This window comes from Myotis yumanensis, unplaced genomic scaffold (assembly GCF_028538775.1).
Source record: "Myotis yumanensis isolate MYYU_CA2020_CCGP unplaced genomic scaffold, mMyoYum1.0.hap1 SCAF_4, whole genome shotgun sequence".
Lineage (NCBI taxonomy): Eukaryota > Metazoa > Chordata > Mammalia > Chiroptera > Vespertilionidae > Myotis > Myotis yumanensis.
This window is the reverse complement of record NW_027223755.1, coordinates 84947863-84970428: the sequence shown is the minus strand read 5'-3', so window position 1 is coordinate 84970428 and position 22566 is coordinate 84947863. Positions and strand designations below refer to the sequence as shown.

Genomic DNA, 22566 nt, shown 5'->3' with positions numbered 1-22566 from the left:
AATAGTGCGCTCTATAGGGATTAATGTGTTTTGTTTTGTTTTTTAATCTTTTCCCCAGTGTTTGGCGTTTTGTTTTGTTGCAAAAATCAATGATTTTTTTTAAAAAAGAGCTCTTCATTTAGGCTCTGAAATCAGGTAGTATGTGACCTTGAGCAAGTTACTCTACCTCTCTAATCCCCAAGATTTCTACCCATAAAATGCGGTGCCATTTAGAAGGCAATGGCGTGGTTTAAACACAATTCTGTAAAATATTAGCACTGTACCTGGTGCAGAGTAAGGGCTCATTAGGTATTAGTTTCTATTAGTATTTGTGTTCAAGATACACATATGTCTGCATTTTTACTTCATGGACTTATAACCATTTCTCATTAGTGTCTTCAAAAGCAGTTCTTTGTCCTCAGTGTCAGACATGAAGAGAATATGTTCATTAAGATCTCGTCAAGCAGCCAAGAAGGGCTCCGGGTCCTGTAGGTTTTGGACTCTGTCAAGGTAGGGTGCCACCAGAGCTTAGGGCCCATGGGTCTGGCGCACACCAGCAGGTCTAGTTCAGCCACGCGTGGTCCAGGTGGAAACAAGGGTAGTGGGATGCCATTGATGATTACAATATAAACTAAGAGTCCCACTAGGTGTTCACCATCCAAAGTCAAGGCTCTTTCTGTCACCATTTATCCCCCCGGAAGAACTAGGGGTTTGGTGACATGGAATAAGAGAGATGTTGCACTTTGCCTTATATACCTTATACTATCTGAATTTATTGTATGAGTACATCACTGTTTCAATTTTTTAAAAAAGAGTTATGTGGTTTTTAAATTTTTTATTTATTTTTATTTTTTAAAAATATATTTCTTTATTGATTTCAGAGAGGAAGGGAGAGGGAGAGAGAGATAGAAACATCAATGATGAGAGAGAATCATTGATTGGCTGTCTCTTACACACCATCTACTGGGGATTGAGCCCACAACCGGGGCATGTGCCCTTGGCCGGAACTGAATCTGGGACCCTCCAGTCCACAGGCCAACACTCTATCCACTGAGCAAAACCAGCTAGGGCAGTGGTTGGCAAACCGTGGCTCGCGAGCCACATGCAGCTCTTTGGCCCCTTGAGTGTGGCTCTTCCACAAAATACCATGTGCGGGCTCGCACATACAGTGCGAATGAAACTTCGTAGCCCATGCGCAGAAGTCGGTTTTCAGAAAGGAGATAGACGAAGCAAGTATACAAGACGAGTGTGGATGGGAGAGTTGGAAGGGGTCGACCTCAGCGAATGTACCTCAATCAGACTGAGGACGTTTTTAGCAAAGGTCAGCTTAGGAGTACCCTAATTAAGTTAATAACAATGTACCTACCTATATAGTTTAAGTTTAAAAAATTTGGCTCTCAAAAGAAATTTCAATCATTGTACTGTTGATATTTGGCTCTGTTGACTAATGAGTTTGCCGACCACTGAGCTAGGGCTATATGTTTTTTTTGTGTGTGTTTTTTTAAAGAAAAAGAATCCCACTGGGTTACTCACATTCTCATCATTTGACTTTCTTCCTCTCCTTTCTGTGCACTTACTGGCTTTCTCAGATTGACACTAATATCTAATGGTGGTTTTTCTAGGGTTCAAATGTTGCTTGTTTTTTGACTGTGGGCCAGAACTCTCACATTCACACAGAAGAAGTGAGATGATATCAAATTCAAGGAGCCTCCCTTTAACACCATGATTCCCCTCCATGTCATTTTGCTCCCTACATTAGAAGCCCATCTGCCCATACTCCACTTGGAACAGTCTTGGTGCAAGGAATGCCTTCAGAGCCCACTTATGCCTTCAGCTTTCAGTTTGCTGCAGTGTAACACGTTCAGACCAGTAAGGATTTTCCTGTCTTTACACTGACAAGTGAGAAGTGAGAGCTTAAACATGCTAAAGGTAATTAGCACGAAGGCCTCGTATGGTTTCAAGTTCGTCTTTGAGAGCATGATGCGGTGGCAGCTTTTATCCTGCTCTCTTAGTTCCATGGTCTCCTCTCAGCTTCTCACTTTCTACATCTGTGTTGAGTTAGTAGTGCTTTCCAATTAGCAAACTCCTATTAAATACAGACTCTGTTTGCTCAAGATATATCAGAAGTGAGTTGAAAGGAGTAGCATAAAACTTTCCTTTCATTTGGCAAATTTACAGCAACAAACTCAAAATCAATATTCTAATTTGTCAGAATTAGAAGGCCTATACTAAATTTATGCATTTCCTAAGAAATGTTATATGGAACGGGGATTTTTTCCCTCTTGAGGCAAAAGTATAATCAATAAAAGAGACATTCTTCCTAACAGAAAGAAAGGAAGGAACACAGCATTTTTAACTGCCTATTATAAAATTTATTATAACCGACTATGTATGGGTTACTATCACAATACCTTCTCAAGATCACTTTGTGTAAGGGTTTACTGGTCCCATTTTATAGTAAGAGTAACTAAAACCACACAGTTATTTAAAGCAAGTGTTTTAAAATCTAGGTGTCTGAAACCAATGACCACTTCCTTAGTCTCTTCTATATGAAAAAAATTTGTCGATTTAAAATAAAATAAGGATAATTAAAATGGTTACAAATTATCTGTTGCAATTATTCAAATGGGAGACAAGAACATATTGCAGCAGAAAAACGTGAATAAATTTGTTAATTGTGTTATGATTGTACTTTGAATCAAGAAAAAATGACAAAGTCACTCTAAACTATAAAAATAAACATTCCTGCAATGCATGGCTATAAGATATAAAGAGTGGTGATCTGATGCATAAACAGAAATTTGGGCTTGTATTACCAGCTTTCACATCATTAGGAAAGTAGTGGATCACATTATGGAAGCTTCATATAAATGTGGCATATCATTGTACTACCCAAATGCACAGTATCTGAAAGCCAATTCAATAAGGCTTCGATAATGTATTGCACTTAAACTGAATGCTTGAAGAATATGCTTCTGGAAAGAACAGACCATCTAATCTCAGGGATATACATTACTTACATATAAATTTTACAATATATTAACATAAAGGATGATACACTGAACAAAGTGTGAAATGGTTAAACACACTGGAATGAAAATGCTATGGTTAAAATGTTCCCTTTCTTCATGCTGGACAAAATTATAAGCTATGACATTATACAAAAGTATATATACTGTACATCCTATAGTAAACTCCTATTGCTTTAGAAGCATAAAAAAGGCAATGCTAGGTTAAATAGAATTCAAACATCAATAAAAAGAAAAGTAACACAATTGGCCTCCCAAGGTTCCACCAAATGCTCTTTTCTACCATAATCAACTCCAAGGAGATTTCGGGGAAATGTCACCTCTTGATAATATACCAATGATAGCTTACCTTGTTACTGAAATAGGGTAACTAGAACTCAGTCCAGCCCAGACTGTGAGATGAGCATATTTTCGGTCAGAATTTGATCCAGCAAAAATGCAACATTGAGGAACTATGTGAAATGATAGCTGAGTAAGCAATAGACAATTAAGGAATTTCCAACAGCTGCTACAGATGAGATGAGCCAACTGGCAGGGAAGAGAGAGTTTTAATACTAATTATCATATTTAAAAGAAAACAAGAGTAACCCCTTTAATGTACAGTATTTCTCATTGCAGTCAAACATCCACTTTAACAAAAATAAAATGCAGTAGGCATTACCAAGCAAAGGTTTTAATCTGATTAAATGCCAATCAACACTTATTACCATATCTCTGGCTACAGCTTCAGGTATGGGAGACAATGCAAAGGGAAATGATATCAGAAAAGGGTGCCAAGCTAGAAGAACAATGTTCCTTCTTTGTGTGAGTTTTGTTAGGTACATAAGAAACATTTCGCTCTACAGTCTCTTGTGCTCAGAAGCAATCTAGATATCACTACATAAACAATCTGAAAGATATTAATGACACATCATGAGCCAGTCAGCGATTATTCACCCTTGACATGCTCCACCTCAAACCACAATCAGCATTGCATCAGGAACAAATAACCCCTTGAGGCTGATACACACTGCTCGGTGGAGGGTGGCTGCACTAGATGGAAAACAAATGGAGAACAGCATACTCAGTGTGGCTAGGGATCAGCACCTCCAAAAAGCTGAAAAGTCCAGGTGATCTACATGTCATAATTCCTCCTCCTTCCCTCAGTATCAAGAAATGAACGAAAGAATCTCTGAGGATGCTCAAGCCAGAAAACAAGCAACTATTAAGTGCCAGGAACCCTGCATATATCTAACTTAACCCTTTGAGTGCCAACCAATATCCTAGGAACTATGCTAAAATTGCCAAGGCATTTTTGCTGATTTTACAGCAGTTTAGGAAAACAATTATGAATCGCAAGTAAATGAAGTTACATATTCAGAAACTTAAGGAAACCTTTACTACATTGACATATTTAGCAATATCATCATCACTAATAAAAGCAGACTTAGAACCAGACGCCATTTCGAAGCTTTGATAGCGCTCCGGGCACTTTTGGCAAAAGACAGGAGGAGCGCAATCGGGCTCCCCGGCACTCTAGGGGTTAATATCTCACAGCTATGTTTATACTCATTTTACAGATACCGAAACTGAGACTCAAGCATGCAAAGTAACCTTTCACATATATATAATGATTATATCCCAAATGGTATTAATCTGGCTCCAAGTCTTATGTACCGAAGAATCTTTCCTTCTTGAGGAAATCAGTAGTCAAATAAAGTCTGGCCAAAATTCAGTGTCATGGAAGGGAAATTGGCTTACATGTAACAAAATACTATAGTCCCAGCTCTCTTCTTCCTCTGGTGTTTCCTGTCTTCTTTCTTGAATACCCTATATACAGTATTAACTTTGGGTTTTAGGATGTCCCTCTTTGGTTTTTGATTGACATCATTTTGCTTCATTATCATCTAAGTAGAATTGGTAATGTCATTTAGAAGCAGACTCTCCTGAGACATGAGGGTGGGCCTGTGCGGTCAGCTCTCCACTTGCAGCACTGACATCATCTTCGGAACATACTACTCATAGTCTTTTCACCAGGTTACTCTGGGTAATCACCGGTGCTGGGCAATCCTGGCAGTTCTTGCTATAACTCTTACAATTTTTGAAAATCTTTGGCTTACTTGAAATTTCCTTTAGGTACCTTTCCTAGAGATATAGAGAAACACATCTCTACACTTTTAGACAAATCTATAATAATAAAAGTGTAATACGCTAATTAGACTGGATGACCTTCTGGACGAAGCCAGGGCTGCAAGGGAAGCCCGGGTCCCGGGTGTCTGCCAGCAGCCGGAGGGAAGCCGGTGCCAGCAGCTGGGGGAAGGAAGGCCTAAGCTTGCACGAGTTTCGTGCATCAGGCCTCTAGTAACTAGATAATAAAGGAAACAAAACACCCATTTATGTCCACAGGCTAGGAAACGGTGGAACTCCCTAACAACAGGGCACACAGCTCATATTTAGAAGATATTAAGAGCCAGCCTCATACAAAGTTCTTAAGAAAGTTCTAAAGAAAATATAGGGCTTAGTTCTTATCATTCTTCAAATTCAGGGTATAATCAGCAAACCCTACAATTCTTTTTCTCAAGCTCACAACTGATGGGCTCCTTATTTCAGACAGAATTACAGGTAACCCAACTAATGTCCACTCTATTGATGGAGACTGCCCCTCCCCTCCCCCTGTCCCTCAAAATATGTCTATAATTATTCCCACACCAGGGAGATCTCATCTGCATTTCCAATCTCAAAGCACTGTCATCCCTGCAGCCTCCCGGCCCTTCTCAGAGCAGCAGCCCTCCTTTCTCGCCTTGAAGACCTTCTCTAAAAAACTTGGCCTTTCCTTAGGCCTATCGCTTCCTTGACAAAGGTTAACCTTTACTTTAATTGAGCCTATCTATTGTCTTTGTGCATGAAAGATAACATACCTTTAAAATGTTAGATTTTTCTTTTTCAGATCTCGCAAAGGCACAGCGGGCACCAGAGCACAAGACCTCACTGTTGTCTTGTTGCCCACATACCATCTCTATGTGCTGTAAATGTTAACTATCCTATACCCACCAAAGTAAAAGAAGTATGTGTCTCTCCACTTTGCCTTTTATCAAATCCTAGAGATTTTCTCCCATTTTTCTTTCTCTCACTCCCCTAGTCTACCAGCAATGGATTTCATGTCCCACTCACATTTCTTCCTTCTATTTTTAATGTATAAAAATAAGCTGTAAAACTGCCATTTTCTGGAGTATTTTCTCAATCCCTTGCTTTCTGGCAATTGTTGTCAGTATGGCACAAATTCAAAAATTCTCAAAAAAAAACAACAACAAAACAAAGAAAGTCCACAAAGAAACAAACAAAAAACAAAAATCCTTGGCCTTTCAAGGCTGGCTCTTATTAAGCAGCAGTTGTGGAATCATAATCCTAGCCTCAATAAAATATGTATATGCCCATATAAAAGCACTTAGCAAGTCCCTGGCACATATGCACTCAATAATTGTCAGTGTATCACCAATGTTAATGAATGTAAGAGGATAAGGACATAAATGTAAGATTTATCACTTGTTAACTAATTTGGGTAGGGTTTAGTATGACTTGTTTATCAAAAACCTGGACTTTACCAAGTAAATTATTACATGCTCAAGGCTTTAGACCCCTCCCTTTAGTGGAGAAACAGTAAAGTCACTCTGGCAGGAGTAATGATGGCCCAAGAGTGCTGACCACCATTAATATTACAAAAACATATTTTAGTTACTTGGCACAGGCACGAGCAATTTCCTTTTCTTTGGTGTGATTCCAAAACAAGTCCAGTTGAGCATGTCTACAATCTATATTCTTCCTTTTTGTCTTATTAATACACATGCTGTTTCTTACTAGTAGATATTTGATATCAACAGAAGAGCCCATTGAAATTTATGTAGTCTAAGAATCCATTAAATTGAATAATAAGTTCAGATGACTTTAATATCAAGAATTAGTAGCAGCTGTGATAAAGCTTCCCTCATGGAAAATCAAGGCTAAGATTATTGCTTTATTGCTGTCTAATTTTTCACAAGATGGCCTCTTAATCAAAGAGGAAAGCCTTGACCACGTGCATATTTAAGCATAATTCAGTCTATATGCACCTGAAAGACAAGTCTTAAGGGAAAATATTCATGCAAACATCTCAATCAGAAGCCAGAATAAATGATTCGTAGGTACTTAATTATCTTAGTTTATTTCCATAGATCCATAAGATCTAAGATATCTTAGATCAAGGATAAAGTGGTCATTTTCTTAAAGTTTCCCTGAAAACCATCATAAAAACAATAAACACTATTTTTTAAAAAATATATTTTATTGATTTTTTACAGAGAGGAAGGGAGAGAGATAGAGAGTCAGAAACATCGATGAGAGAGAAACATCGACCAGCTGCCTCCTGCACATCTCCTACTGGGGATGTGCCCGCAACCCAGGTACATGCCCTTGACCGGAATCAAACCTGGGACCTTTCAGTCCACAGGCCGACGCTCTATCCACTGAGCCAAACCAGTTCTGGCAGTATTCTTAAACTATAAACATCCTCAACACTATTCTACATATATGACTATCATGATAAGACTAGAATGTTACCAGAAAAATGGAATGGAACCTCTTCACTTTCACTAGTTATATTCCCAAGTCCATATATATTTCTATTTTATTTTATTTTTTAACTTTTTATTGATTAAGGTATTACAAATGTGTCTTTATCCCCCCATTGTCCCCTCATCCCCCCAGTCTTGCCCTCACCCTCACTCCCTGTTGTCCACATCCATCACTTATGCTTATATGCATGCATACAAGTCCTTTGGTTGACCTGTCCCCCTTACCCCCACCTTCCCCTACCTTCCCTCTGAGGTTTGAGCATCTGATCGATGCTTCTCTGTCTCTAAATCTGTTTTTGTTCATCGGTTTATGTTGTTCATTATAGTCCACAAATGAGTGAGATCATGTGATATTTATCATATATTTTTAAATACAGAATTTTTCATGAATTTGCTTGTCATCATTGCACAGGGGCCATGCTAATCTTTTTTGTATCATTCCAATTTTAGTGTATGTTCTGCTGAAATGAGCCCATGTCCGTATATTTTTAAAATTCTTTGGAATGGCTTCCCTACTAATCTCCTACTCTTCCATTAAATTCATTGTCAAGTCCAAATCAGATTTGCAAAGGCGGTACATAGATTAGTGGTTAAGAGCATGGATTATGTAGCCATAACACCTGAGCTTGAATCCTGATTCAACCACTTAATAGCTACAAGACATTTGGCATGTTATTTAACCTCTGGTGCCTCAGTTTCCTTTTCTGGAAAACACGGATAATAAGAGTGCCTATCTCATAAAATTGCTTTATTATAATTATACATTTTAAGTGTTTCATAAGTGTTAAAAATCCTTTTCATTACCACCATCCGTCTTTGCAATATCTGGGCAATTTATGTTGAGGAATGGTAGTAAGAAAATATAATTAAAAAGTCAAAATGTATTAATAAGCAATACCCAGCTCACACACAAAAACAATTTGACAAGAGTATAAACACCTTATCTTAAACAGAAAAGAGACCGAATCAAACCTTCCTAACACTTCTTATTTAAGCCAATAGAAATGCTTAAATAAGCATCTTTGAAATGCCTTTTCAGTTTTTTTAGATATCAGGCCACAATTCCCATAAAATGCAATCTATATATAGTTGTATTGATAATGCACCTCAACTATGATAAATGAAGCCACTAAGAAATTACTTTTTGCCAACACCAATACTAAAATTTCATTCTAATAGGTAGGACCAATCCATACTAAAATATGTCCTGTGATAATCTCCTTCAAAGTAGACCGTATTTCTTTTGGAAATCCTCATTGTCGAAAACATGTGTGGACATGAAAGGAGTGCTGCAAGAAATCATCAACTCCTGACTGGGCAGGTCATGGTGGGAAGTCATGCCCCAGGCACATAACTTTTCAGTAAAAGGCCTATTTTTGCCTTAAGCAAGACCCATTCATTCCTTCTATGCACTTAGGTTAACAAACCTTTGTTTTTTGTTTCTTTGTTTGTTTGTTTTTGACTTTTAATTTCTTTATTGATTAAGGTATTACATATGTGTCCTTATCCCCCTATTACCCCCCCCCCCCAACTCATGCCCTCACCCCCCTGTTGTCTGTGTCCATTGGTTAGGCTGATATGCATGCATACAAGTCCTTTGAAATGCCTCTTTTCAGAACCCTCTTGAACACCCTCAAGACAGCAAATAATCTTAACTATTCTATAATCCCATCCTGCCTTGCTTTCTCCCACCTCCACGTAATCTTCCTTATGTTCACTCCTTAATTTCAAATCCATAAAAGAAACTGCAAAACTGTTATTTTCTGGAGCATCTGTGATCTTAACTCCCTGGCAAATATTGTCAGTTTGGCTCAAATAAGCTCTTAAACTCTAAGTCTAGATCCCTCACTCTCACACCAATTCCCAAAGGCCAGCAGAGCAAAGCACCACTAATGCTACTAGTGATGACATAGTCTGAGAATAATGTAAAACTCATATCATATATCAATTGATTCCACATATGGACAGACCTGAAAGTTTAAACTATAGAGGCCTGAGTCTAGGTTATTAATGCTTCTGAAAGCTTATGATGTCCAAAAGTAGAATGACAAGAAATGACTGATTTCAATCTTAAATAGCATAAAACATGGCCTCACTTCAGCTCTTCTTTCTTTGCAATCCACAATTAAATAAGCTGTTCGATCTTCAGCTGCATGTGATACATATCCTTCTGCCATCATAAATAGTAAGACAAGTGGCATCACACACCAGAAAAGGCCTCAAAAAGGCACTGATTTTATTATCAAGATCAGAAAAGCAGTATAATGTCATCTGGGCCCAAACCAAAACCTTTGGCTTTTATGTCTCAAATTATTTGCTATCCCTAATGGGTAAGAACAATGCTCCAGGTGTTGAAATGAATTTCCATAGAACACTAGTGAGTAGCAATTCATGAAGGGTCTACTACATGCTATCCTCTGCTAAGCAATGGAAATACAAAAATAAATAAAACGTTATTTCAAGAACTTTAAAATCTAACAGAGGAGACATGCATAAATAACTATATAATACAATGTATCAGTATTTCAAAAGCATCTAATAGTCACATTTGGGGAAAGGCACATTTATCTCACTTTCATCTATAGATTATAATTAGGATGAACAATTCTGAAATATGTAGAGCTTATGACAAAATATAGGCTGAAAGAAAGGAAGCACCCAAAGAAATCCAGGTATGCATCTAGCTCAGTCACAAAACATAATTTAAGATTATAAGAACAGGACTTTCCCTGAGTTTGGTTTCTTCAGAGGCACATTTCTAACTTCTGAAAGTGCTTCTTGTCTATAGCTACTATATCAATACAAGGGAATTTTTTCTTCTTTGGTTTCAGACAGCCTTTGGACCAAAAAAATAGAGGATTGAAAAAGACTCAAACTTTAAACAGTAGAACCCCTGTCTAGTTAAGAAGAGAGTTGTATATAAGATTCTTTGCTTCATTTACTTCATCATTCAAAAAGTAAATATTGACCATACATGAGGTTCAGGTGCTGTCCTAAAACCTGGGAATACTAACAAGAATAACAAGAATTACATGTAGAGGGAGAGGCACACAATCCACAATGACGCAGCCAGAGAGAAATGATGCGGGGCCTCAGTTCCAGAAGAAATGGAGGGCAGAACCAGAAAGGCTCATTTCTGGGAGGTGGAGCTCATTTCTGGGAGGTGGAGCTCCTGGGACGCCTTCCCAGCTTCTGCACGGACTTTTCCCTTTAGCCTTAGTATTTGCCTCCTCTGTTGCTAGTTTGGGAATTACTTTCTACATTCTGTGGATAATCATCTTTTTATTGGTATTTAACCAGTTGGTTTTCATCCTGAGGTCAGGCATAAGTACTTATACTTATTTGAATATAGTCTCCAGAAAAAAAAATCTAGGAAAATTTGTTGATTGAAAAACTAACAAATCACCAGTATATTGAAGTAATGTGTGAAAATGATATGCTGACTCTTCTTAAGGAAAACCTTACTCTTTGAAATTTCTCTCAAAAACCCACCCTTATTGGCCAAACTGGGATAGATACTTCTGCTTCCTTCTTAGAATATCAGTTCTTTCAACTCTTACAAAATGATAGAACAACATTATAGGAGTGTTGGTGAAGCTTTCTTTGGCCGTAACCTATTCTGGCCAGGGAACAGTTAGAAGAAACCTCCCTTAGTCCATGGTTAATTAATGAGAGTGCTTCATGCAAACTTGTGGGGGATTTCCCAGCTGTGCAAGTCAGCAGGGTGTGAGAACAGATAATGGCTCTATAATATTGGTCTGTGGGATTTTTCTTGCCATGTCAAGTCTTAGGGATGGCTTGACTATAAATAGACACAGAAGATGGCTCCCATAAAGAAAGCAACTGAGAAAATGATTAACCAAATTGAATACTATTACAGTACTACTTCTACAATAGCAAGTTAAATACCATATAAGTTAATTGGCACTTGATGCAAAAGCAGTACTTACATTTTCATTATTTAATACTAGTGGCCTGGTACACGAATTCATGCATATTAAAAGGAAATTAATTAGAAGAAATATTTTAATATTGCTATTCGCCCTTTCTCTATAATAGAAGTGTCAACCAAATTCATGATCAACAATGACAGATCGAAATACATGCATGTGATTGGCACCAGCAAGAACTTCATCTGTACTGCACATGCGCGAGTCAACTTAGCCTTTTATAGATGTAGAATAAACTTGCTTACTTAGACCTGCTTTCTGATTTAGCTAAACTTTTTCCAGCCCAGTGAAGCACCTCAACTTCTCTTTCAGGTAATTGTCAGCAACACAGCAGTAAATATCAACATGAAGCAGATTATTATTGTAGATCATGTAGGGAGAACAAAGGGTAAAATATTTAACTGTAGCAGTGTTTGACTATATTCTGTGCAGTGAGAAAACCTGAAGTCATTTTCAAGGTCCACCATTTCTTACTTCTTTTCAGTCAGGTCAAGTTTCTAAGCTTTCTAAATCTTCATTTTCCAGCTAATTAAAAGAAAATAGGATTCCACCGAGTCTCCTATCTACCTACTCCAGGACTTCTGTGAGGATCATATGAGATGAGGCACGGGAAAACGCTTCACAGACATTTGGTTAAAGTGTAAATGTTTCTACCTGGCTATAAAGCAAGTCGTGTTCCTGGGCTGAAGAAACTGCAAGGAGGCTAGTCCTCGCTAGGGAGAGGAAGCCCGGGCATGGCTGCGTGATGTCATTACCTGGAGGGACACTTAGCATATTAGCCATATATATATATATATATATATATATATATATATATATATATATATATATAAATGTCACTTCTCTTTACCGATGAGGAAATTAATGACACAGAGTTGTTAAATTATTTGGATAAAATCTAATACTCAAAACTAGGTATCCCAAGTCCAAGAGAGTGACCCTTTTAGTTTAAACAAACAAAACTGGTTTATGTCTGTATTTACATTTTTTAAAATTAAGTTCTACAAGATAGAACTTTTGGATCTGATTTGTTTTATAATTATCCCACCTAAACGTCTAATATCATCTCACTCTTCACCACAATGTTGTGACTCTACTCCAGGATCATTAAATCCGAGGCTGCCACAATATAGAAGATCTCACGTGAAGCAGATAGGAAATACATGAGGGAAGGCAAACTCTCTAATAGTCCCAATGAAAGGGAATAAACAGACTCCTGCTAGGGTGGAAAAATATCTCTTCCCATTTCCCTTCTAAATACTCAGCTGGGGCCCCTGTAACAAGTCATAGATTACCAAGAAAAAAGTGTATAAATGTATTTATTACAAAAGTTTTTCTCCTGCTAATCTGAATTTAGAAAGGATAGTCCAAGGAGAAATGTTTTCCTCTCTCTCTCTCTCTCTCTCTCTCTCTCTCTCTCTCTCTCTCTCTCCATGTGAGAGAGAAACAATCCATTGGTTGCCTCCTGTACACACCCCGACAAGGCATCTAACCCACAATCTAGGCATGTGCCTTCACCAGGAATCGAGCCCTCAAACTTCTGGTGTATGGAACAGAGCTCCAACCAACTGAGCAACCCGGCCAGAGCTGCCTTCCTCTCCTGACAGGGCATTACAGACAAAGATTTAGAAACTGGGTTGGTCAAAATTCTTGCCTTCTGCTGGCTTTTGTCATTTGTCCCAAACATCTGGAGCAGTGGTTCTCAACCTTCCTAGTGCCTCGACCCTTTAAAACAGTTCCTCATGTTGTGACCCCCAGTTTCATTGTTACAAATTGAACATAATTAAAGCATAGTGATTAATCACAAAAACAATATGTAATTATATATGTGTTTTCCGATGGTCTTAGGCGACCCCTGTGAAAGGGGCGTTCAACCCCCAAAGGGGTCACGACCCACAGGTTGAGAACCGCTGCTCTGAGTAAGATGAGTGCCCAGCCTTTTACTGTCCCTTTGTGATTGTTAGAATTGTGAGGGAGAAAAATTATATTTTCTTTTTACTCTTATGCATTCTCTGTTGGGGTCTTGTAACAAAAGACATTAACAAGAGAAAAGCATATAATCTATTTAATTTTGAAGTTTTACATGACACAGGAACATTCATAGGGAAATAGAGACCAAAGAGATGGTTAAACCTGGGCAGTTTCATGAGAGGCTTGGTGAAGAGTGGGAAGTCCTAGAAAAGTGCCCAGGACGAAAGGGATGAGCTACTAGTAAGTGTCGCAAAGTGGGGAAGTGTAGCAAGGCCTATTCCTTCAGAACCCTCTTTGAGTTCCTCTGTCTTTAGAGATAATGAAGCTCTTTTCCTCTGGATGTAGCAAGGGCATTGCTCACAGGAGGGTTTTATGACCCACTTTAGGGAAGGTCAGAAAGTCTTTCCTGCACCTGCCATAATCACCTTCCTTGATCTTGAGACATTCAATATGCCCAGGAGCCAGATTATGCAGTAGTATGTCCTAAACTCCATTACCATCTACAAATCACGCTCCAAGATGTCTTTAAAATTTCTAAATAACTAGAAGAACCTGAAACCTACTATTCAATGAAATCTGTTTTCCTGAAACCAGTGTGGTACCTGTAAATGTATTTATAGCAGACTTGAAAAAAATGAAGGAATAGTTTGAGACTGAAAAAAAAGGCAGGTGGGCAGCCATAAACTTAAAGATACACCCATTTGGTGACCCAGCAGACTTGGAGAAAATGGTCACTTTATAAAGCATTTCCTGCGACTTCCTGGAAGGCCTTCATGTCTCCCCAAATCTCTACACATTCATGAAAGTTATTTTTCTAATAGGGGCCTTTATAAGGAGTCTCCAAAAGTCTTATTAAAATGCAAATCATTTATTTGATAAAGGTCAGTCTTAAGCTTTTATCGTCCACTAACATAATCACAGAAGTAAAATTAGCAAATGTCTTAACTGCATTCTTAGGAAATCTGGGCAGGTGAGCTATGATGAGAAGAAGGGTTAGAGTCCAGGAAGAAAATGGCCAGGTGGGGCAGGGCTTATAAAGAGGAGTCCTATTGTAAGTAATGGCCAGTAAAGGAAGGGGTACCAAAAACATCACTAAAAACAGAAAAAAGGAAAAGCACAATTTTACCTGCTATATCAAGTTGCCTAAGACCACTTCTGTTTCTCACCTCCCCAGGGGGCTATTTAGAAGGAAATGACCCAGGCCAGGGGTGCATTTTCAGTTATTACAGAAGCAAGTTGAGCTTCTGGCTCTGCACAGCCCTTGACCTGAGGGCTGATGGGCAGAAGGAGAGGAAAGGGAATTAACCGGACCCCCCATGGGTAGAGTCCACACAGCAGGGCTGAAGACCATGTCCCTCCCAGCATGGCTTCCAAAGAACAGGCCTTTGACTGCAGAAGTTGCTGCTGTCCAGGGCTATGCTGCAGGGATGGACTGAGGGCCACAGCCTGGAGGGAAGCGGGCAGCAAGAGAACTAACTCCTGGATGAGAAATATAATCACTGACACATTTGTCAACTGATGGCATAGAACCCTAATATCGTGGTGATAAAACAGAGTCGATGCTGGCCTAACTACCCTCTCTCAGTCAACTGCCCAAGGTCTGGTGATTCATCAACATCTCTCTAGGCATTTCTCTAAACAAGCCCAGCCTCCAATCCAGTGTAAAATCCACAAGCCAGCTTTTGGGAATGAGAAACAGGCAGTTGACTTTAGGATTTTTTTTTTCTTCATCTGGAGAAACATGAATAAATCACACATCATCAAGTTTATCATTTTTCTCCTCAGAGAAATATGAAATATTATAGATCATCTCTAGTACATCAGCTTCTTCACACTCCATTAGCATGAAGGGACTATTTTTGATATAATTTATCAAACCACTGGCCTCATTTCTGCCATTTCCTTCAAAGTGGAAATGCGGACACAGTGGACTCAGGCTTCCCTTATTCGCAAGCTGCCACAATCCGCCTTCTACTCTGGGAGCAGGAGCTAAATTGAAGGCCGTAATTGGTGACAGGTCATCAGCCTGTGCTACCACTCAAAAGGCTGAAAGTTCTAGCCGAAAGACTGGAATGGGGCTGCTTCAAGTCACCTTAGGTAGATCCTGCTGAACTGAGAATATGTTTGTTTTTAATGAAGAGGCCTTCTCTCTTACCAAAGTCAGTTTCTCCTCAACCTGCCCCACCTTGAAGTAGAAAGTGTTCTGCTAAGGATGGCCGCCTGGTTACTAAGCTATCTGCACTTATTGGGAGCCAGAAATGTTTGAAAACTACAATAGAGAATGAAAACATTAGCTCTCTATCTTCTTCTTCCTCCCATTGACAACATTAAAGTGTTTTAACAGCAAGGCTGAGAATCAAATGACCTATTCAATTTAATATGATGCTTATTTTAATTAATGAGTTCCTACTATGTTTGAGGCATCCGCCATGTGGTTCCTGCTCATAGTCAGCTAAGCAAATGTCTACCTAACTACTGTAATATAAGTAAAATCAGACAAGATATATAAGATGTACATAGATAAGAAAGTACTTCATTAGGATCTTGAAAACGGAGTAGAATTTCAACATCCTGGATAAAGTTTAAGACAGGAAAAACAATGAAGGGTAAAGAAATGTCACCAGGAGGCACTTAAGAAAGAAGGACACTGGAATGAAGGCTCAAGAGGTAAATAGTACAAAGACCAAAAAGAAGTTAGATCAGGATCGTTCTTGAACAGCAAGCTGAGGAGTATTAGCTTCTTCATATAAGTAACAGGAAGCCACTGAATGTTTCTGAGCAAAATAGTAAAGATTAGAAGTGTTTAAGAAGTCAACTTTAACAGACCTGTGAAAGGAGAGGTGAGATGAGAGTTAAGAAGACTAGTGAGAAGACTCCTGCAACCAAATTCCCCTGAAAGTCCTCTCTAGAGCACACAGCTGAAAGATAAGAGCCTGGTTCGTCAGTCATACATCAATCATGCCACGCACTAAGAAGTGCTCAATACAATTTGCTGAAATAACAAATGGACATGTGTGCGCGGAGATCTGTAAAAGAAGGTTCATAGCAGCATTATTTGTAATAGCAAAAAATTAAAAACATTCTACATGCTCATAAATAGAATACATAAATTGTGGCATAACTTTAAACTAGAATTTTATACAATAATGAAAGAGCAAAATATAGCAATTGAATTAATCTCACAAACATACTGTTTAGTTTAAAAAAACGTTTCTAAATGATGAATTTCAGAGGGAAGGTGGGGAGTGGTTGACCAGGGAACTTACATGCATATATGCATAACCCATGGACACAGACAATAGAGTGGTAAGGGCCTGGGAGGGGCAGGTATGGGTGAAGGGCATCAATGGGAAAAAACACACACAAACAAACAAAGGGGACATCTGTAATACTTTCAACAATAAAGATTTTTTAAAAGTTGCCAAAGTGTATATATATAGTAAGATGCAATTTAATATATATCTTAAGCAAACTATATAATACTTGCTGGTTTATGCATGTAAAACATGTACAAAGAAGTCCATAACATAAATAACTATATTCAGATTTGTGGTTGTTACCCCTGGATTCCGAGAGGAGAAAATGATCAGAATTACAACGGGAGCTTCAACTATACTGGAAATGTCTCACTTTTCAAGTTGGTGATGGGCACATGGATGTTCGTTCTATTATTTTTTATGCCTTTATATAATAAAATAAAGGATAAAGCAAAAATAATAACAGGGGAATTTTGGGGGACTAGCCATATTTAAGGATATGGAGGATAAGATAACCATTAGTGAAGTAGATTGAGAAAGGACAGTGAAAAAAGGAGAGAAGTCAGACCACTGACATACCCCAGGCCGGGAAGGTGACAGGCATGTGCAGCTAAAGGCTGGCAGAATCTGTAGGCTGCAGTTCATACACTTGGTCCAGACTGTACAGAGAGACAGGAGGCCAAGGGCTCATGGGAGAACTGGAGATGAGGAGGGACAAAGGCACAGGAAGGAGCAGGAGAGCTGGCGGGAGGGTCAGGTGGACCTTGACCAAAGGCAAAAACAAATGAATGGAAGCCTGGATGGAAGTCGTCCTTTGCAGGAATACAGAGACCTATTTACTAACTCCAAGGAATAAAAAAAGCATGTGTATGTTTAAGAAAATTCCAAAGTTGGCATTAAATTTTACTTTCCCACCTCCCCTCCTGAAAAACTGAATTTTGTGCTATCATTCTTTTTCAAATGATAAAGTATTTTCTTCCATTTTAAGGCTGAGCTGGGACAGGACAGCATGGGAAGCGAGTCAAAGCAGAATAAGAATATGTCAACCTCTCCTTTTTCTTCTTACAGGAATGCAATTGGATAACTTATTTTTAAAAACCTGAAGTTTATTAGTCTGGTATTTATTTTGGTTTCTCTGGAGGGTACAATTATGCTGTAGAAAGACCTGTGGCTGAAAGACTTTCACAATAAACTATTTCTATGCTTACCACATGTACCAGGGGCAGCAAAGAAGGTTCCCTTTGTGAGGCATTTTTCAGAGAGACGACCCCTGTCCTTTTCTGTTAACATCACAGATTCTGGCATCAGGGCTCCATGGACCGCTACCCCAGCTACAGAATACCTCCTGGGAGTTATGCAAAATGATTATGTTGAGCATCCCAGCCAGATCTGAAAGAGTCGGGGTGGGGGGGTGGGGAGGAGGTAAGATACCACCCTGAAACAATCCTGCACAACCGAAGAACGGATCCCAGCTTTTGCAATGAAGGCTTTGCTAAGGCTGGTGGCAAGCTAGGAAGAGTTGGCCTCAGGGTCCTACAATTCCTTCTAGATCAGAAAATGTAAACTAAGTATAGTGAACAACTTTATAAGCAGAGAAGGAGCCTTGAACCTTGGGTTTCTGCCTCCCATTCCTGTTTCTGGGGAAATCCCACTTCACAAGTAGAGTAGGTGGGTCCAGTTCACCATTCTTCATCAGAGCTGTGAAAAGGTAAGTTGAGATTTCCAGAAAACATCTGCCAAAACATCATGTGATAAAAATACTCCACATGGAATCGGGAAGTAAGAGATGGGTTTGAGAGTCTCTCTAGTTTGCCAAGCCAGCAAGTGACACTGCTGGAGGTGCCAGGAAAGCGATGATGTGCAGGTGTTAAAAACGAATGAGGAGAAAAGCACAAGGGAACATGCCGTGATCACCACAGCTGCTCCTGAAGAACCCCACTCTTGCCCTGGGGGTAATTAAAACCCGTTCTTCAGGGCCTGCATAATTAACCACTAAAATCAAGGAGGAAAAGGGATGTATTTATTTGGACTCAAAGACATGTCTAAGACAATGTGAATTATATGCCGACTCACAACCCAATGAATTTTCTCCACTTGTACAGGCGTGGCTGGGGACCTCTGTGATGGGCTTCCATTTCAAATGACTCAGGTGAAGCCCATGGTATCCAGCTGAGCCAAAGGTGGAGCCAAGGTAAACAGAAGAGAAGACAAGGCAGGAAAATGAGATGGCCCATTAAAACAGTCATACACAACCTGGAGCACAGATTTGCCCATGAGTCACACTAGATCCTTAAGCTGCTGCCCACCTGCTGCCAAGGCATTTCAAAATACATCCCAGGACTTTATCTACAATAGTGGAGATTCACCAGGCCTTGGTGGGACCTGCTGAAAGTCTATTCTATATTTTTAGTACTATATAGCTATATGTAAACTGGCTATTCTCCCACTGCAACAGGGAAAAAAAACAACTTCCCATTAAAGTCATTTATCTTTATTGTTGAGAGTAGTACAGATATTCCCCCTTCCCCTATTGCCCCCCTCCACTGGGTTCTCACCCTGCCCCAGGCCTTCACCACACTGTTGCCTGTGTCCATGGGCAATGTATATATGCACCTAAGTTCTTTGTTTTATCTTTTCTAGCTTCCCCTCCACCCTTCCCTCTGAGATTCGTCAGTCTGTTTCATGTTTCCATGCCTCTGGTTTTATTTTATTCGTCAGCTTATTTTGATGAATAAAATCCCATTTTGTTACACCAGGAAGTTCAAAATGATGTCAGTAATGGCAAAGGAAACTGAGACCACAAACCCTCTGTGTCTTCCCAGGATTAAAGACAGTGGTCACTCAACAAGAACGTTAATTTTAATTGGTATCCAAGTGGTGCTGCCATTCATATTTCTCTTAAAATGTTCTCAGGACATTGTAAAGGGGTTAATGACACCACAGGGACACTCACTCTTCAGGAGGCTAAAAGACATAATATCAGGGGTCCAAAAATTAATTTCTCAAAAATGACAAATGAAAAAAGAATGATGTTAATTGTAGATGATCAAGCAATCAAACACAAATCACGAACAGGAAGAACCAGTGTACGTCAGCAATGGCTTGAAGAAATTGTGGGGCTAGAAATAAATGAGATCATCCCAATGCAGTTCAAACAGATTTAATGCAAAAAGAAAACACAAATCCTAGCTAGGGATGTGATGGAGAACCGGAAACTTACATCTCTTGCACATGATGAAAATGACCTTTCTTGGGGAGAAAATTCCTTTCCTTAATGACATCCCAGGCCAGAACCTGACTTTGTGTTACAAGGTTCAAATCTTTGCTCCCTCAGTTACCACCAGCCTCATAATCAAAGTCTCAATTCTTCATTTATAAAATGTCAATAATAAAATCCACCAGGTAGAATTGCTTAGAAATGACACGAAGTACTATAAATAGAATATCTCATCAAATAACATGCAAAGCCCACAGCAAAAGTGAGTAAGTCTGGATCTCCCCCATGCCCCTCCACCTCCGAAGCAGCACGGTGAGATGGTTATGAGCACAGGTTCTCCTCTCAGGCTATTCAAACCCTGGCTCAGCCAGCAACTACCTATATGACCTTAGACTCCTGACCCTTTCTATGCCTCAGTTTCCTTAGTGAAAAAATGGAGATGGTAACAGTGCCTTCTTGATGAAGTGGTTGGGAGGAATAGTTATTACCTGAAACATGCTTAGAACAGTGCCTGGCACACAGTCACAGCTCAATAACTGCTTGCTTGAATCATAATTATTATTATATATAAAATTTGGAAACTTATTGACAGAATACCTCCTTTGAAATTTTGAAAATCTAGAGGCAAAGCATTTAATTAAGTCAGACCTTCTGAGCATTCTATGTCTCCTGTGAAGACCCTAATAATGATATTCTTGCTTTTTCAAGTATGGCTAATGTACTTTTTATTTGGTTTTAAGAAAAAAAAAAAAAAAGAGGTAAAACATGGAGAAAACAGTTCATATCAGCAATTTACTTATTAAACAGCAACTTCCCAGGTGTGGCTTGAGTGCAGAGTAAACCCAGCCCAACTTCCCTAAGACTCCAATTTTATATCCATTTCTTGTACAGAAACAACTTCACTCCAATACATGGCCTCCAGGCTGTGCAAGACAATCCGTCATCAGAGAGACGCAACTGTCATTGCTAGAGCATGCTCTCTCAGGCAAAATCACACTGAATACATTTTACAAGATTCTTAAGAACAAGTATATTGAAATAAATACATTTTTTGAAGAATGATCCAAATTTAAATTAACACCACTTCATCCCAGTTAACAGTTTTACTATTATCTTCTTTATCAGGAAGACTAAGTATTATGAAATGGTTTGGGCAAGCATGGTGGGTTAACTGTTTCTGGGAATTTAAATCCATAATAACATTTCTTTCACACAAGCACTGCTGAGAAAAACAGTAATAGTGGTTTGGACAAGCAAACTCATTGCCATTTCACAGAAGAAGAAACTGAAAATGACCAGAAAGTTGAACAATTTCTCTAGAGTTAGTTGCTTCTGAGCAAGTGTCAAGAATCTAAGACATCCTGTCCCTGGCTCCAGATGGTAGTCATTGAGACTCTATGGCTCTGGCCAATGAGTAATTTTCAGGTAACTGCTTGGATTCCACAGAATACCAGAAAATGCCAACACTGGCCAGTTCAATGAATCCTTTACCACACCACACACAAGGAAATCAAAGTATGTGCTTGGGAGCACTCTGCAGTAAACTAGATATTCTTTCTCACCCTAATATCCTTTCTCCCAGAAGCTTTGGATGTTTGGGGGGAAAGTTTATAAATTGTGATGACTTGCAGGGGCCAAATCCCATGAGCTCAGTTAAAGCAATCATTTCTCACTTATTAATCAAGTGCAATCACAACGATTATATTGTAGACATAATAATAATGAAAGCAAATGCGATTTGCTTTCAGTAAACGTTGGCAGGCAATAACATTTTCTAATAAAAATACAGCCAGGAAAATAGTTTATGGTGTTGAGAGAGATATTAAAATGTGCAAAAATGCACAGAGGAGAAAGGCATTAGATATACATATTTCCCAGTTATTAAAAATTGAAAAATATAAAGGTGAGATTAATGTTACAGAACCTCTCTGCATCTCTAGAAATGAAGGGTTTAGGGTATATGAAATGTCTGCTGCTCTCAAGGATGTACCATAGCTAGCAGGAGAACCTCTGCATAGAATTTGAATGAGTAACGGGATAAGAAGCATCAGATGAAATTGAGAAGGAAAGTAAAATTTCCCATGAAAGAACATTCTTTAATTATGAAGAAGGTTGTCTGGGATTACCCTACAGAAATCATTGCAAATCCTTGCTCTTTATACCTGAGTAAAATGAGAGCTACCTAGAAAGCCATTTTTCCTGCTTTACTCTCGCAGGTACATAGACAGAAAAAAGACTGAGCACAGAGTAGCAGCAACATCAGAAGATGTGCTAAAGATGTTGGGAATAGAGGCAGAGGCCCAGGATTCAGCACCAGCGAGCTTCCTGGCTCCCAGGACCATGGCACTGTGTGCTGAACAGAGGGGTTAGGAAAGGCAAGCAGAGAATGGAGGATGCTTGGTAGGAGAAAAAGGTTTCCATCACAAAGCATCAGCAATGAGGAGAAACTCATGGCAGATGGGGAAATTCTGCAGTCATCTAAGTCCTGAAAGGTTAAAAAAAAATGTAGTCCATCTTAAAATCTCTGAGCAAGAAAGGAAGGGAGCAAAAACTACTAGAAAAAAAACACACAAAACT

The 22566-nt window shown here is 39.1% G+C and overlaps 1 protein-coding gene and 1 non-coding gene across 7 annotated transcripts in view; both read right to left on the bottom strand.

The window, feature by feature from the left end:
- The window catches only part of AUTS2 (activator of transcription and developmental regulator AUTS2), a 1107415-nt gene that overhangs the window by 529951 nt on the left and 554898 nt on the right, over positions 1-22566 (bottom strand). The gene's annotated exons all lie outside the window — the stretch shown is intronic.
- On the bottom strand, positions 7962-8066 carry LOC139009592 (U6 spliceosomal RNA). Its single transcript, XR_011471329.1, has one exon. It is a non-coding gene; the product is annotated as a U6 spliceosomal RNA (small nuclear RNA).